The 17,824-nt window shown below is 48.1% G+C and overlaps 1 protein-coding gene across 3 annotated transcripts in view; it reads left to right on the forward strand.

Annotated features, from left to right (window-relative positions):
- The window catches only part of PACSIN2 (protein kinase C and casein kinase substrate in neurons 2), a 134,391-nt gene that overhangs the window by 76,304 nt on the left and 40,263 nt on the right, over positions 1–17,824 (forward strand). The gene's annotated exons all lie outside the window — the stretch shown is intronic.

The following is a 17,824-nucleotide window of genomic DNA, read 5'->3' on the forward strand; positions in this document are numbered from 1 at the left end:
GGGGGCTCTTAGGAGGCTCCCACTGGTGGGCTAAGCAGAGGACCAGTGTCATCTGTGTGGAACCACTTGCCCTTTAGATCCCACAGTTGGGGATACAGGATGGGCAAGTTGCCATGTTTGCTTGGGACATGCGGCCATTGGATGTTTTGGCCCAGACATCCAATACACTCTTGGTTCTTGGTTCTCCTTCAGTGTGAGTGTATGTCCTCTCACTCTATTTATTCATTTATTTTTAGACTTGATTGAGGCTTCCACCCTGGGAAGGGCTCTTGTTTTTAAGAATCCGCAGTCAAGGGGCGCCTGGGTGGCTCAGTCATTAAGCGTCTGCCTTCGGCTCAGGTCATGATCCCAGGACACTGGGATCGAGCCCCGCATCGGGCTCCCTGCTCCACGGGAAGCCTGCTTCTCTCTCTCCCACCCCCTCTGCCTGTGTTCCCTTTCTCACTGTGTCTCTGTCAAATAAATAATAAAAAATCTTTAAAAAAAAAAAAAAAAAAGAATCCACAGTCAAAAGAGAAACAGTGCTGGTCCTGGCAGTCAAATGCCCTCTCTTCCTAGCATTTAAGATTATTCAAGGAGACACTTTCCTGCATTTCATTGCTTTGAGGAATGTCTGTTTCTTAAAGGATTGCTCAGGATTTAAAAGAAAGTCCCAGAATAATATGGAATCATAGAAATAGTTTGTTTCCAATCTCTTAAAGTCTTTGCCCTCTTTGACTTTTTGGGGCTAACCACTTTTCCTCTGACACATAAATGTGGTATCAAACTAGGTTCTGGTAGGGTGCCTGGGTGGCTCAGTCTGTTAAGCGTCTGCCTTTGGCTCAGGTCGTGATCCCAGGGTCCTGGGATTGAGCCCCGCATTGGGCTCCCTGCTCAGTGGGGAGTCTGCTCCTCACTCTGCCTCTGCTCCCCCTGCTTATGCGCTCTCTCTCTCTCTCAAATAAATAAATGAAATCTTTTAAAAAAAAAAAAAACCCAACTAGGTTCTGGGTGTGTCTTTGAGGTTCATTATAGGGGGCAGTCTGGCCAAATGTTTTGAAATTCTATAAATATAAATGTTGACTCACTGATAGAGCAAGTCCTAATACTTGAGAATTTAAAGTGTGTTGTAACTGACTGGGCCTTTGGCTCCTAACACAGTTGTGTCCTCTGACTCAGAGAGGACCCCTTAACAAACAGTAAAAACATACAAAACTGTGGCTTCAGGTACCCCGGGGGCTGCCCAGGAGGCTCCAGGTGGGAAGGTCTTCTAACTGAGTGACTATACAGACTGGCATTGTAGAAGAATTTACTTTTTAAGAATCACTGAAAAATTAAGTTTTGCTGTCAGCTCAAGAAACATTTTTTTTTTTTAAAGATTTTATTTATTTATTTGAGAGAGAGAGAGAATGAGAGACAGAGCATGAGAGGGAGGAGGGTCAGAGGGAGAAGCAGACTCCCTGCCGAGCAGGGAGCCCGATGCGGGACTCGATCCCGGGACTCCAGGACCATGACCTGAGCCGAAGGCAGTCGCTTAACCAACTGAGCCACCCAGGCGCCCCTCAAGAAACATTTTGTGGTTAATCATCTGAGTAGTCTTTTTTTTCTTTCCTGTGTAATCCAGGAGATGTGAGTATGTGGCTTCATGAATGAAATTGTTAACAACAGAATGTTATTGTTAAGATCTTACAGATCTTGTAGGTTGGTGGTGTTGGGAGGTGGGGCTGGATGAGAGAGGATGGTCAGGGAGACTCTGAGGACCTCTGGGAGCTGACCATGCAGTTACCTTAGGGAAGAGCATTCTGGGGAGAGGAAACAGCATGTGCAAAAGTCCTGAGGCAGAGATGAGCTCCGTGTGTTTGAGAAAGCGGGAAGATCACTGTGGCTGGAGCAGAACAGGGCCAGCCAGTGAGGGAGAGTGGAAGAGGGCAGGCGGGCAGGCAGGGGCCAGGTCGTGATGGGACTCGCAGCAAAGGCGAGGAGTTAGGGTTTAACTCTGAGTGTAATGGGTGTTGAGCAGGGAAGTGACATGGTTTAAGTATTTAAAAAGGTTGCCCCGGGGAGACTAGAAATTGAAAGGGTGGATTTTTTGATCTACCTAACATTGGGCTTCCCTAAGAAAACATTAAACTTCTGTTTGCGTTTTAACTTTGGAATTTTAGAGTTATTAATACCACCTGCATTCCTTGTATTTGGGATTCTGTGAAGTTTTCTGGGCTCTTCTTGAAGAGAGGTATTGTGTAAGTAAATAACACTCTGGTGGTTAACAGTAGTAATACCAAAATGATTCTGCATAGTCCTGTCAATTTAAAAATGTCCCTATTAATAGTGTATAACATTGTTCTCAGCCCAGCCAGCAGCTGGAAGATTACAAGTTATGAGAAACTCATCAAGTTTAAACCACATGGGGATTTCTGTGTAGAAATGTGACCCCAGTTCCGCCTTCCTCCCTTCACTGTTCCTGTTTCAAGGTGGGCACCCGGCCATGCTGTCTGGCCCTCCGAAGACTGGGTGCTCTCACTGACACCGACTGGCCTGGGCTCCCTTCCTGCCCCTCCCCCGTCCCACCCCCGTCCTTCTCTAAGGATTCCTCTGTCTGGGGCACCTTGCCCTTACCCTTGTGCACCTGCCTCATTCTCACGGGCTCCTCAGGACTCCGCTTGTGGCCCTGGGCAGCCACTGTGCGGTTCTGGGCTTCCTCAGATCCCGGTGGAGAGCAGCTACGTACACTCGTGACTGAGGTATTGCATCCGCCAACAAGGCCAAGGAGTAATCGTCAGTATCAGTTTTCCTTTCTGGGTGTGAAGAGACCGAGGCTCGCAGAGTTTAAGTAACGTGCTCATGGTTATCTAGCTGGTGTGTGGCAGAGCTGTGGGCATGCTTAGTTCATTCCCCCTCTCACATATCTCTGCCCTGTTTATGCTGGGCTCCATGCCCAGCTCTGGGGTACATCTGTGAGCAAGGCAGGCAGGGGGTATGGGTTTGTCTCCCCCAGCACCCTAAGCTGTTGGAGCAGGCATGCTTCCAGAACAGGACTCCTGCACAGATGCTCAGTGAATGCCGAACGAGTGAGTGCGTGCACGCATGCATGCCTGTTGACATTGTACCCTTATTGGAGTCCCAGCTGGAGTGTTGTCCCTGTTATGCCCCCAGAGTCATGCTCATGTCATTCGCCTCTGCCTGTTCTCGGAGTTTTCCATTGCCATGTCTCACCAGGGAGACAGTGTGGCCTGGCAGCTAAGGGGCAGGCTCTGGGGTACCTGGCCCGAGTTTGAGTCCCAGCTTCGCCACCTGCTACCTGTGTGGCTTTGGTCAAGTTATTGGAACACTGTGTACCTCATTTCTTCATCTGTAAAATGGGGATGAGAGTAGTAGCTGCCTCATAGGGCTGTTCTGAGAATGAACGGTGCCTCGTACCTAGGAAGCACTGAATAAATAATGACCGTTATTGTGAATTCTGTTGTCTGGTGGGGACAAGACCAGTTGAGCCCCACTCAACTCTGGGGGCACTGTCAACCCCCCACTACTCTTAGCATGGTGTCTGGCACTGGATCAGGGCCTAGTACATGTCAGATGAGGGAATGTCCAGGGAAGAGTTCCACCCACATGGGGCATCTGGGGGCTGTGGGGGGCCCTGACCCCATGAGACCCTTGCGAGGAACAGGAACCGGGCCTATGGTCAGCTTTTGGTCCTGTTGTTCTGGCCTTTTCTCCTGCCTGTCCCAAGTTTGACAGCTTCCCCTGACTTGTCCTCCTCCGCTTTTTCCTTCTACCCATTGTGTCCCTATCAGACTTGATCTTTTGTCCAGTAAATTATTAAATCAGCTCAAGTGTCACGTTACCCTCAGTAACTGAAATGACCACTCATCGCCCCCCTTTGCTCAAATGCATCTGTTAAGTTCTTTGCTGCATCTACTGTAGCCTCAGTAGTGATGTTTCTAAATTTGTTAATTTCATTTGCTTAATATTTTCGTGCTTTTAGTCAAGGAAGTACATGCAAATACATTTAACTTACAAAGAATATAATAGACCAGGAACTTGAGTATTAGTTCACATTAAAGTCTTGAAGCTAATCTAACTTCTCATTAGAAGCCACTATATTGTACATGTGTCATCTGTCTCTAAGAATAGGAATATCAGTAAAAAAATAAAGTATACTAATTTCAGGGATAAATTTACTTTCGGATTTGAACTGTCAGAAACTTACATTTTGTAATGTTTAAATTTTCCCATTGATTGAAACTAAACTGAGAGATTGAATAATCCAAACCATGAAAGTGTTTTGTTTTTTATCAACATGCTGTTTATTCTTTTAAGGTGACCTACTTGCCCGTCAAAGGATTGGCAAGATGTCCCCAGCCACGTGGCCAGTGTGCACTCCATTCTAGAAGGTGGACAGGCTAACCTTACGAGAAAACCTTGAGGAATCGCTTGTGGGATTCAGAGGTGCTCTCTCTTCGCCTGCAGTTCCGATGCAGGATTAAGCCCTTTGCAGGCACCGTGCTCCCACCTGATGCTCCCCAATCTCCTGGCCACCCCCCCCAAGTTGTCACTGTGCCTGACCAGTGGCAGGGGGTCTTCATCTAGGAGCCTGGGACATAGGGTCAGAGTGCCTGTCACAGCGTATGTGACAGGCATGCCTCTTTTTACTCATTTTGTCAAATGCACATGTTAATTGCTGTCAGCTTTCCCTTTATATAAACTTTAGCATTCCTATGTGCAGACCTCACTGCGCAGGTGACATCCTGTGTCCCCAACCCTGTGCAGTAACTCCTGTGATGTGGACATGCTCCGGAAGCAAGGGCTCTGTGTTGACTGAGGCGTGTTTTGCAGTGAGCCCCTGAGAACAAATTCAAGCTGGACTTTGGGGTTCCGGTGAGAATGTCCTCACAGGGTGGCTGTGAGGCTCAGATCTGATAAAGAAGGAAAGTACTTTGCAGCCGTGAAGGTCACTGCAAGCGCATACTCTTACAATGACTTGGCTTTAATCCACTTGAGTTCTCCCACAATCTCTTGCCAGTAGGAGGCTCTTGTGAAACATTTTAAGCTCAGAAAAATTTAAGAGTTGAATTCCACACTCTTTAGTGTGGGTAGTGGGATGCTAAGAAGTTGCCCAAGGTCCCAGCTGTTTAATGGCAAATATGGGCTGAGTCTTCCAAACATTGGCCCCTAGAGCCCTCAGTAAGAGTAGAAAATGGCTTCTAAATCATCAAAAATTAAGTTATGTTCCGTACAGTTTTGTTGGGTTTATTTGGGGCATGTGAATACGTGTGTGTGTGTGTATGTGTTTTGGCATTCCTGGCAGGGTGTACCCAGCGATTCCCTGAACCACACTGATTAACCACCACCGCCACTGCCTCCATTCTTGCCTGTTGAGGGGAACCGTGTTCAGACATTCACACTGTCCCACCAGTTTAAAGGACACTGGTCCACCAGAATATCCATGTGCGGGTAACTGGCGTCCACGTTAGTTTGAATAGAGTGAGTCCTGAACCCTCTGAATATTTTATTCATTAAAGGCATTTCCTATTTAAAATTTTGTAAATGTTTCTTTACTTGAAGTTTCTTGAAAAGAAACAAACAAGAACCCCAACTAATCTGATTTCTGTATTTATGCAGTGAGACAGGAGAAGCTAGCGGCTCGCCTGTCCCCACCACAGCCGAAGCCTCCTTTCCGTGTGAGCTCGCTCTTCGATTGTCCCTTTTCCGTCCATTTCTTATTCATGTGCAGTACTCTGAAATATTCACGTGAATACCTCCTAAAATATTCTGATTCACCGTGTGAAACAGATAGGACCCCCACAGGCAGCAGCATTTTTTGCCAAGGTGTGTCTTGGGGTCATCCTTTCTCACTGGCGTGTGATCTACCCCTGAAATGTAGATGGAGGAGTCCAGATTGAAATCTCGCTTTTTAAACTGTAGCCAGGAGGTTCTCCAGCTGTCCTGAGAGTGCATGAGCCTGATGAAGCAGCAGGACAGAAGTGGGATGTGCCCCCGTCTTGGCTCTGACTAGGAAAGACCCAAACCCCTGAGGATGGGCTGTGAGGGCCTGGGCAGTCATGTGGGACCACAAAGTGACTTTACGTGGCCGTCAGGAGCGACAGGAAGACCGCCCGGACAGCCGGGGAAATGCTTGCTATGCAGCTGAGAAAGAGCGGACCGCAGGATGGCTCGCGGGCCGTGATGGCAGCAAAGGCAGACCTCAGATGGCAGGGGAGAGAAGCCTGAGTAATGAGAGCAAGGGTCGGTGGCCAGGGCCCGGCCACGAGGAGCCCTGGGTGATTCGGACAGCCCTGTGCCAGCCAAGGGAGGGGACGGTGGGGCGGACCCTGGGGTGGGCTCAGCGGTGCGCAGCTAAGGGAAGGACCCTCGCAGCGGGGGCTGTGCTGAACCACAGTGGTGCCAGCTTTCATACTGTGGGAGAGCTTGCCTGTTTTCCTCGACCCTTCCCAATGTGACTTTCTTTGTGGGAGGAAAAGGGCTGCTCCGTGGCATTGACTAAAACAAAATAAGATGTGCCTTCCCCCACTCTGTCTCTCTTCCCAACCGTGATACTCCGGAGGCTGGGCCCTGTTTACTTTGAGTGAAGCAGCTGTGTGTCCCTGGCTGTGTGTCCCCGTGGAGTTCCTGAGATTCCCCTTCTTCTCACTAGCACTCTCTTTAGTTTGCAGCAGGTCGGTCGGTGCCCTGGAGGGCTTGGACCCCTCTGCTAGTTTCAGGGATGGTTTCCACGGCCATCCCAAGTTGTCTGCTCACAGATACTGTTTTAATCTCTGGAAGCACCTTTCAGTGTGTTCAGCCCACCCTGCTCACCCTGGTGGGTGTTTCTGGAGGACCCTCCCCTCCCTGCCCCGGCCTGTGACTTGCCAAGCCGTGGGCCTCAGTGTCCCTCCCCAGAGGGGACAGCCTTTAAAACCAAGCATCCTGCAATGCACAAGCAGCTTTCCGTTGCTAAAGTCAACACACTACACAGTGTTCCGGAGATATAAGTCACTTTATTTGCTGATCTCTATCTCTTCCTTTGAGGACTGTTCACTTGTCCAGATGAAATCACTGGAGACAAAATAGGCTGTGCCAGATATTTAAGCTGTTCAAAAAAAGTGTTCCTGCTTTGTTAATGGTGCAAAGCAGCGTATGCCCCCAGACCTTGCTCCCTGAGCGCCTACTACATGGGAGGGGGTCAGAGCTAGAGAGAAGCAAGAGACCCTGTCCTTTCTCACAAGGGACTGACTGGACATACAGGAAAAGCCCGAGCCAAAGCTGGAGGCAGAGAGGACCTAGGAGCCTGTGGTTAGGCCCAGGGGGCTGAGCAGCAGAAGGGCTTCCTGTGCGGCTGGCCGTAGTCAGTTGGGAACTGAGCCACACACCCCCCCGCCCCCTCCTATGGTTGTAAACCCATTGGGTGGACGCCTAACTGTTTTTTAATACCAGTGGGATCAGACTCCTGTACCACGCTGCACCCACTGTTCCCATTTGATAGGTGGGAACATCTTTTGTGTCTGTACACACAGTTCCCTTCCTTCTCTCTCTCCTGGCAGCCCCCGTTCCCTGGAGAAGTGTACCGGCATCTTTGATTCTTGATGGACAGTGAGTAGTTTTCAGTGTTCTTTCTTTTTGTTGCTATTACAGATAATACCACAGTGAATACCTACATTTGACTCTTAGATGAATTCATCTGTAGGATAAAGTTTCAGAGGAAACAGTTGGGTCAAAGGCTAGGTGTTTCTCTTTTGTTAAATACACCACTCATTGAGAGGCTTGTGAGAACATGGAAGGACAAACCTGAAGTGACCGTGCATACATTGCATGGTTTCCAAGAGCATATCTTATAGGCACTTGAGGCTCAAAGTTTTGAACCAGTAGCTCAGACAGAGGGATCTGAGTTACCATGCAGCTCATCAATGGTGCCAGGTCATCCCGCCGATTCCTCAGGCAAGCACCTGGGCTCCCACCCTGCTGGGTGCTGGGATGGGCCCAGCACTCAATGGGATCTTTGCCTTTGCCCTCCCTCTTCTGGAAAAGCCTCTTTCCTGTCCTTCACATGCCCGCTTGCCCTCACACTGCGGCTGTTTGTACTTCACTGTGTGTCAGCCTGCCCTATTAGGATGTCAGCTCCAGGCGGGCTGGGACTGCGTCTGTCATTCACTGCTCCATCCTGGGGACCTAGCCACCCTGTTTTAATCTCACACAGTAGGTACTCAGTAGGTACTCAAACATCAGTTTGTAGAATGAACCGGCAAATTTGCCCCTCCCCCCCCCCTTTTTAAGATTTTATTTATTTGACAGAGAGAGACACAGCGAGAGAGGGAACACAAGCAGGGGGAGTGGGAGAGGGAGAAGCAGGCTTCCCGTGGAGCAGGGAGCCCAGTGCAGGGCTCGATCCCAGGACCCTGGGATCATGACCTGAGCCGAAGGCAGACGCTTAACAACTGAGCCACCCAGGCGCCCCAAATTTGCCCCTTAAGGAATGATCCTCCCCTCACTCTGGGCCAGACAGTGGCTTGGAAGAAATTCTGGCCACTTCCCATTGTGGATAATGAAGAAACCAACCTTAGGTCCAGCGTGTGCTCAGGGCGAGGCCTGCAGGGCAGCACAGAGCCAGGTCAGTGTTGGCGGGGAAGGGGCATCAGTGAGGACAGCTTCCTTCTGCAGTTACGGAGGACTACAGAGGGCTTTCCCCCCAAGGCTGTCCAACTCTCAGGGGAGACAGCAACATGGTGCCTTCGCTCTGAATGTCCTTGCTTTAGAGTAATATAGACTTTTGGCCTAATGACCCATTCTGTTTGTTCTTTTTGGAACAAATTAAGGGCATTAAGAGGAGCTAGTTGTACTTATGTAATTCGTACTTTTTGTTTACTTGATACCTGTTATCAGACCCAGAGGGGAAGAACGTTATGCCATTTCCCAGCCAGGGCCAAGGGCACCTTGGCAACCTCTATTAACCTCTGAGACTCTGCATACCCTTTTAGGAATAGCTGTGACTCACCAGTGTTTATGTACCTCAGTGGCAGAAGTCACTGGAATCCAGAGATCTGGAAGTCTTTTCCTCCTCCTCATTCCTGGATTCCAGGATTCCCAGATTCCTGTCAAGTGCCTCCTAGAATGTGCGCTCAGCAAACATCTATTGAGGGCCTACTGTGTACCCAGGACACGCAAGGAGGACCACGATTGCGCATTTTAGGAGGGTGGGGAGGAAAGGGGGTGATGATTTGTACACTTAGGATTTCCTAGCTCTCAAGCCTCAAGCTTGCCGCTCATACACCTTCGATGGGCGGACAAGGTCCCAGGCAGAAGCGCGCTGTCCCTGCTCTTGAGCATCTGGAACATCAGGGTCTCCGAGGGGAGCCAGCCTGAGCGACTGCACACTGTCGTACTGACGACCAGCAGGTCACTGAGTGGCCTCAGCAGAAACGCCTTCGTCCCAGAGCCCTCGGAAGGAGAGCGGGGAAAGGCTGCAAGTGCTGTTCCTTTTGCACTCCCTCGGATCTTTGTCGAGCACCTTCTCTGTGCAGCACTTGGTGTGCGAGACCTGAGTGGGAAGCCAGCGGCACTCTAGGAGCCCCCCGGCCCCTCCCAGCCCACAGGACCTCTTGGTGGCTCAACCAGCCTCTTGCTCCATCTTTCTCCCCTCCTGTGTTCTGTGATAGGAAATGCCTATGGCCTTAGCATCCAGGTCACGAGCTTCATCCTTAATCTTGTCATTCTGTTATCTAGACTGTCCATCAAAATGTTTATTTTGGTAACAAGGTTCCTAAAAATCAAGAAAAATATCTTTACTCATTTCCTGATTTCTCCTTTTTCATAGCTCATTCCTTTTTTATGGGTACAATAACCCTCGACTTTCTGGGAGAAGTCTTAAGAGTTTATTAGAATTTCTCTCTTGTTCCCTGAAGTATTGATTGTGTTTTCCCTAGAGATCAGCTCCAAATAAAAGTTGCCCTGTTGATCTTGGTCCTTTTGTGGTTTGGGTTTTTATTTCATTATTATTTATTTCATGATTGTGAATATCCTTGGTTATCAGTTCATGTTTATCAAAGAAGAACAGGACTGATGTGTAGGAAGCTGTTCCGGGTTCTTAGACTATATTTCTGTGAGAGGCTGGGCATGGCCTCAGGTGGGCTCCCTGAAGGGAGTCTAGGCTTGCTGGTCACAAATGCAGTTTTAAAAATTACTGTGATTGCCCCTCAGCATCCCCCCCAGCCCCCCATCCCCCCACCCCTAGCATTTCTCAGCCCCAGGCTTGGCACTCCTACCCCAGGGAGGCTCATTCCCACACTGGCGTTTGGGATGGTATTTCCTTGGTCTTCTCCTGGCCCAGGCCTGTCTGTGTGCTTCTGGCATGTCCACCAGTCTGCTGCTGTACCCCTGAGTTGTTACAGGTTCCTTCTTGTCGGCCCAGTGGACCCCTGGGGGGAGGGAAGGAGAGATGTGTGCCTCTCTTGAACTGGCTGCTCTATTGTGATTTGGGGGAAGAAAGAAAGCGAGAGGCAATCCATGGTGAACATATTTTCTTGGCTTTGTTTTTTCCCATCGTGATGGGAAGGAATCAAGAATCACTCAACATACACTACCTTGTCCTAAAGGTTCATTTCAGAATCTGTTGTTTGGAATTCAGATGGCATTTTCCTGTCACCAGGTTAGAGACTGTAAAAGCCTGTTCTGGTGTGTTTGGCACATGGCGTACCCCATGAGGAAGATGGGGACTGGGAGTATGTACAGCCTTTGTTCAGAGTTAATGGAACTCATTCAGCATTACAGTTGAGTATTGTAGTTCAGTGTCTTTAGAAAGAAAGAATCTGTCAACTACGGGGTGCTAGACAGTGTGACACAGACTAAAGCAGTGCTAGCTTCTTTCCCTGTCCTCGGAAAGACAGTCCTAGCTCATTTGTCAGTCACTTCGTACTTTTCCAGAGTTCTCCCACATCTGTGATCTCCCCTGAGCCTCTTCATACCTCGAGAGGTAAGGGTGCCAGTGGTGTCCCTGCCGTACAGAGGAGGACAGGGCTCTCAGGGGACAGATGATTGACGTCACAGAGGTGGAGCCGACATGCGTTTTCCACTCACTGCCACCTGCCTTCCCAGGAACTTCACCATCCCACTGAGAAGCACCCAGCTCATTAATAAATATGCATTATGTGTTCTTGGCATCGATAGACCTATTTCAGGAATATTCAGTACCATTTGGCGTTAGAGACCAGCTTATTCCACAACATGTCTCCAGGCTTAGCAGTGGTTCAGGCTGGCTCAAGACCCTGAATGAAGGAAGGAAGCAGAACCAGGAAATTTGCCTGACCTGATCTCCTTTGAAGGAACAGGTTTGTGGGTTCTCTTGTTATCCTTAGAAGCCTCAATTTCCCCGACTTAACACATTTCTTTAGCCCAGAGGGTGCTAAAACCAGATTTATTTTTATGGTTAGAGACGTTTGTGTGTGAAAAAAAATTCTGAGTAATATTCCCTGACAGTCTGAGGACCTTTGGGGATGTTTTGGACATCACTATTAATAAGACAGCCCTGAGAATCAAGCCCCCTTTCTGAGGGAGCGGCGTCCCTTCAAGCGGGGTTTCCAGACCTGAGATTAACCTGGGGCCAGATGAGCAGAGTCCTGCTGCGGTTGGGTACATGGAATCGGATGGTCTGGCTTGCGTCCTGGCCTAGCATTTACAGCCTGTGGGCCCTTGACCAGTGATTTGAATTGTTGGGACCTCAGTTGCCCTCCTGTTCATCTTTTGCAGAGTTTTTGAGGGATAAAAATCTGTCCAAAGGTCACATAGACCACCTGGTGGTGCTAAGAGGTGCTTGGTGCATGGGAGCAGCTGTGTTACTGGTTTATTCCTACGTGGGCTCCCAGGTGGAACAGCAGACCCACATCTGATTAAAAGCTTGCTTTATTTGACACAGGCATGGCCGCCTTCAGCCAAGAGGCTACTTAGGGGGTATTGTTCCGTCCTTAGTTATTGAACAGCTGTGTGGTACCATTAGGCAGCTCTTGTAGTTCCTTCCTTGGTGGCCTTGGTTTCCCTGGGGGACTGAGCCTGGTTCCTGGGGTATGGCCTGGTCTACAACTGGTTCCCACTCAGGAGGGGGCACACTCAAGTGAGTGTCCACACATTAGAACGGAGCACCCGTGTTTGGCTGGACATTGGGGGGCTTTGTGCAGGAAGCTCATTTGCCCTTAGAGCACAGGCCGTACCCTGTGCCCTCTCCTCTTACCTTAGAGTTATTTGTCTGCAGCTCTAGGCGCCTTAGTCCATGTGTCCCCCCCGCCCCCCCTTGCTTTAAGGAGGGAATGAAGTGATCCAGGAAAGAAGCATGCCTTGCACTGTCCATGAGTGATGGAACTGTGGATGGTCCTTCTTCCTGTTCTTCCTTTCTCTGCCAAACTCTCTTCTTGAGTTCTCAATGGAAACATGGGTTATTTTTGTTTTTCTAAATTGCAAATACATTAAAAAAAAAAAAAGATACCCAAGCTGATTGGTTCACTGAGACCCCCTTAACATGGGGGTATTGGCACTTTTTCTTGTCTTGTGTGAATATGTAGAGCAGACATTATGAGATTTTATTTTGATTGTCATCAAGCATTTATTACCAATTCACTTAATTTTTTTATTTTTAAAAGATTTTATTCACTTTATTTTTTTAAAAGATTTTATTTATTTGTCAGAGAGGGCACAAGCAGGGAGAGCAGCAGGCAGAGGGAGAAGCAGCCTCCCTCTCTGAGCAGGGAGACCCCTCCCACCGCACCCCCCACCGCCCCGACATGGGGCTCAATCCCAGGACCCTGGGATCATGACCTGAGCTGAAGGCAGATGCTTAACTGAACTGAGCCACCCAGGCATCCCTATTTTTTTTTTTTTCCTAAGATTTTATTTATTTATTTGGGAGAGAGAGAGACAGAGATAGCAAGAGAGAGCACGAGCAGGGAGGAGAGGGAGAAGAAGGCTCCCCGCCGAGCAGGGAGCCCAACCCAGGGTTCCATCCCAGGACCCTGGGATCATGACCTGAGCCAAAGGCAGATTCCTAACCGACTGAGCCACCCAGGTGCCCCCCAATTTCACTGTATTTACAGCACTAAAAAGGCAACAAATATTTCCTCTGTTTGCATTTGACAAATTTAATATTTGGGTCTTTCCTGAAGATTTTCCCACTAGTCTAGTCCAGTTTAGCTATTTTCAGTTTCATTTAAAAGAAACTGAGGCCTAGTTCATGGGCTATTTGTATTCCCAGCACTAGGTCAGTTCTTGAAACTTAGACCTTTGTTGAAAGAATGAATCCGGCTCACCATGAGCAGCTGACAATGGCAGGTTGTCCCCTCTTTCCAATTTTAAATTCACATAAGACCATTGTCACTGAGCCAATAATTTCTGGCCTCCTTTCTTCCCGTCTCCTCCATCTCTGAGCCTGGGTATGGCTGGTGTGACTCGGGAGGTCATTTGGGTCCAGGAAAAGTGGCTGATGATTGTGCCACATTGAGTCGTGGGGCCAAATTCTGGTCGTAAAAGAACAAATCTCACTGTTTTTCGGGAGGACGTTTCTTTTTTTTTTTTAAAAAATTTTTTTTTTTAAGATTTTATTTATTTATTTGAGAGAGAGAGAATGAGAGACAGAGAGCATGAGAGGGAGGAGGGTCAGAGGGAGAAGCAGACTCCCTGCCGAGCAGGGAGCCCGATGCGGGACTCGATCCCGGGACTCCAGGATCATGACCTGAGCCGAAGGCAGTCGCTTAACCAACTGAGCCACCCAGGCACCCTGGGAGGACGTTTCTTGTGTGAGCCTTGAAGGCTGGGAGCTGATTCTGTTACTTTTGTAAAATCACCAGTCACGGATTTCCTTGGTCTCCCTTGACCCATCTTGACCACCCTCCCCGCTTACGGATAGGAAGCCCTTCTCCTGGGCGCCCGTGCAGAGCCCATCTGCCTGTAAGTCCCTTTCTAACTTGTCCCATACCCTATGGAGGAGAGCACTCTCATTCTTGCTTTCCTGGTATTTTCATAGCAGTTTACTCATAATACCCACAAACTGCTCATTATGTGTCATGTACTGTAATAGGAAGAACTTGCATTTTAGAACCACAGAACCTGGTCTTGAGTCATGATCTCACCGTTTATCACCGTTTAAAACCTTCAACAAGTTACTTGACCTTCAGTTTCTCATCTGTGAAAAGGGAGTAAGAATACCTACCTCATGGGACTATTATGAAAAATGAATGAGATTGTGGAATATAGCTAAAATTTGCACCTGGAGGGAAATTTATAGCTTTAAATGCACTTATGAGAAAAGAAGACAGGGCAGAAAAGTAATGAGCTATGTATGCTTCCATGTCCAGAGTTAGAGAAAGAACAACTTGAAGCCAAAGGTGGTAGAAGGAAAGAAATTAATAAAGGGAAAAAATCAAGGAAAAAGAAGACAAATATTCAATAGGCACTTGAAAGAAAGCAAACTAAAAGTGTATTCTTTGAAAAATAAAAATACAAATTGATAAATCTCTGATGAGACTGATCAAGACAAAAGGCACCAAAACCTAATGTCAAGAATGAAAAGGGGGCACGACTACAGGTCTCCCTCAGTCTTTAAAATGATCTTAGGAGGGGCACCTGGGTGGCTCAGTCAGTTAAGCGTCTGCCTTCCGCTCATGTCATGATCCCGGGGTCCTGGGATCAAGCCCCCCGCATCGGGCTCCTTGCTCGGCAGGGAGTCTGCTTCTCGCTCTCCCTCTGCCTGCCGCTTCCCCTGCTTGTGCTCTCTCTCTCTCTCTCTACGTGTCAAATAAATAAATAAAACCTTAAAAAAAAAAACTTAAAAAATAAATAAAATGATCTTAGGAGAATAGTATGAACAATTTTATGCCAATAAATTTGAAAAAAAAAAATCACCTGGATTCCCTGGAAAACCACAACTGTACAAAATCAACACACAAAGAAATAGAAAATACATGAATGGTCTTTTCCCTTTTAACCAGAATCTGTGATTAAAAGTGCTTAAAGGAAGCTCCAGGCCCAGGTGACTTCACTGACAAATTCTGCCAAACATTTAAGGAAAAATTAAGCCAATCTTAATGTAAACATCCATTTGTGATAAAAGCTCTTAGTAGAATTGTAGTAGAAAGAAACTTTCTAACCTATGGGGCGCCTGGATGGCTCAGTCGTTAAGTGTCTGCCTTCGGCTCAGGTCATGATCCCAGGGTCCTGGGATCGAGCCCCTCATCGGGCTCCCTGCTCCACGGGAAGCCTGCTTCTCTCTCTCCCGCTCCCCCTGCTTGTGTTCCCTCTCTCGCTGTGTCTCTCTCTGTCAAATAAATAAAATAAATAAAATCTTAAAAAAAACCTTTCTAACCTAAAAAGTGATATTTTAAAATACTGTATAGCAAACATCACGCTTCATGGTGAAATGTTGAAAGCTGTGTCCTTGAGGCCTGGGTCAGCTTGGCACCGGTAGAGCTGTCACCTTGGGGACTGTCGCAGTTGCTGAGCACAGTGCTGGGGTGGGTACAGGGCCCCGGACTGAGGGAGCGTTACCACATAGGGTATGTCCCACCATGGGACTTGGGCGAGGAAAGCTGGACTTCCCTTGTTCCTGCTGGTCAGCCAGGAGCATGCCTCACCTCTGAAGCCCTCTGCAGCTCCAGAGTCACTTGGTTTTGTTACTTGGCGAATCAGGTTCTTTCTCCTAGGAGTTGAGTTTGTCTTTTTGTGCTGAGCCCAGGGGCAACCTCTTCTGGGCTCCTGGCACTCAGTAGGCTCTTAATAAATCTTATGCAGAATGGACCATCTATTTGTGTCTAAACCATGGCTGAATCCCGGCAGAAAATGAATCCCTCTGCCTAAACTTTTCAGGTGTCGAGCTGCTTCTCCGTCCAGAGCAGGCACCCACTCCTCCCTGCACCTGCTCCCTGCAGCTATTCCCAGAGCTGGCTAGGCAGCCCAGCCAGTGGCTCGATTGGGCCACTTTGAGACTCACCTGAGCCCAAACCCCAGGTATTTCCTAAGGAGCCTGGAGCAGAGACAGCTGCTCTGGGTAGAAGACTTTTTGTCACTGCAAATGTGGGCTGGCGTGCTCCCAGGAGGGCCCTGGCCAAGAGCATAGGATTGCTTAGAGAAGGGGTGCTGTGAAACGTGGCACCAGGGCCCAGCCAGAGCGGCCTGTCGGCCTTTGTGATATCCTGGAGTTACAATGACATGCCTCCCTGTGATGATGGAGCAGAGGTCCAGACAGCATGCTGGCAGGAAGAGTGTGCACATGGTGCCCGGACAATTGCCTGGTTATAGTGTGCGTGCCGTTGGGGCACTTGGCTTTGAAGTACTGTCATCCGCTCTTTGAATTTATTGGCCATACAGTGCTGTGTTCAACTTTAGAAGCTGTCACATCCATCAGATTAAACCCTTTAAATAGCAGCTAGATCTTAGGTTATAAGACACCAGATTTATTTAAACTTCAGATAGTTTTTAGAAAACCTCTTGGTACGATGGAGAGAACATTACCTTAACAAACTTGTCAAATGTTGTCTCTGCCATTCATTACTTGGATGACCATGGGCAAGTTACTTAACCTCCCCAAGCATCAGTTTTCTCAACTAGAGAGATAAAGGGAATGATAGTGATAATAATTACTATCTAATGACAATTACATTATAATTTACCATGTCCACCCCTGCATGTCTGGCCTCATTTGACCCTCACTATAATTCCGTGATGTGTATTTCAGATTCATCACTCTTTTATAGATAAGGCCATTGAGGCACAGAGAGGTTAAGTAACTTGCCCACTGTTGCCCAGCTAGTGAGTAGTAGGTCTGGGATTGGAGCCTGTGTTCCTGTTCCTTACCATGCTTCTAGACTGTCTTGTAGGGAATTGTGAGAATTAAATGTGATCCCATATGGAAAAGTACCTAAAACAAAGTCTTGCACCTTGTAGGTGTAACAGTATGGATCACTCTGCTCACCCCACCCTACCTGGGCAAAGCTGAGGCTTTGGACTCCTGACCATGGTAATTAGGGAAGTTCCAGATCTCTGGCTGTGTGATCTGAACACAGGGTGATGGAAAGGAAGGTGGACTTTTCACCAAGAAGTCAGGGAGTCTCATGTGGCTGTGGATGGGTCGTTGCATCACAATGATTTGTGATCATCAATGTCACAGGGGGTCCTTCAGCTTCCTCCCTCTACAAAGAGGTTAATCGTCCCTTTACCCTTGCCTGGATTTAGAACATTGCCTCATGACCCAGAAAGGATCCCTTTTGTTTATTTGTCTTTACTCTCTCTAGCTGACCCTCACACAGTATCTGAATAAACTGGTCTGAATTTGGGGCTTCGGTGGCTGAGGTGAATCAGTCATGGGTGGGGGGGAAGACAATGCCCAACACAAGTGAAACATGGGGGTAGCTGGGGATGGAGGCAGGTGTCCAGAGTGGATCACTTCCTCTCGTGTCTTACCGTAGGGCCTGGTCCTGCCGGGTGGGTAGGGCAGGCTGGGGCCCGGCGAGCCCAGAGATGCAGGGATTCTGCCCGTGTTCACGTGTTCTCCTCACATGTGCTCTGTCTTCTCTCCACGGGACGAGGAAGATTGTTTAGTAAGGTTATCAGTCTGTTGGTCTAAGAACATGCACTGTTCTCCAGAAAGCTCTTTGAGCTCTTCAGTAAGATGTTGAGAAGGTTCACTTGTTAATGTGAAACACACATTCACACGCATGTAACATATGCATATATATATGTTGTTATTGACTCTTCTCTCACCTCAAGGTGAGAGAAGAGTCAATAACAACATATATACTAAACTTAGTATATATACTAAACTTAGTATACTAAGTTACTTAGTATACTTAGTATATATACTAAGTAAGTATACTTAGTATAC

Source organism: Neomonachus schauinslandi, chromosome 5 (assembly GCF_002201575.2).
Source record: "Neomonachus schauinslandi chromosome 5, ASM220157v2, whole genome shotgun sequence".
Taxonomy (NCBI): domain Eukaryota; kingdom Metazoa; phylum Chordata; class Mammalia; order Carnivora; family Phocidae; genus Neomonachus; species Neomonachus schauinslandi.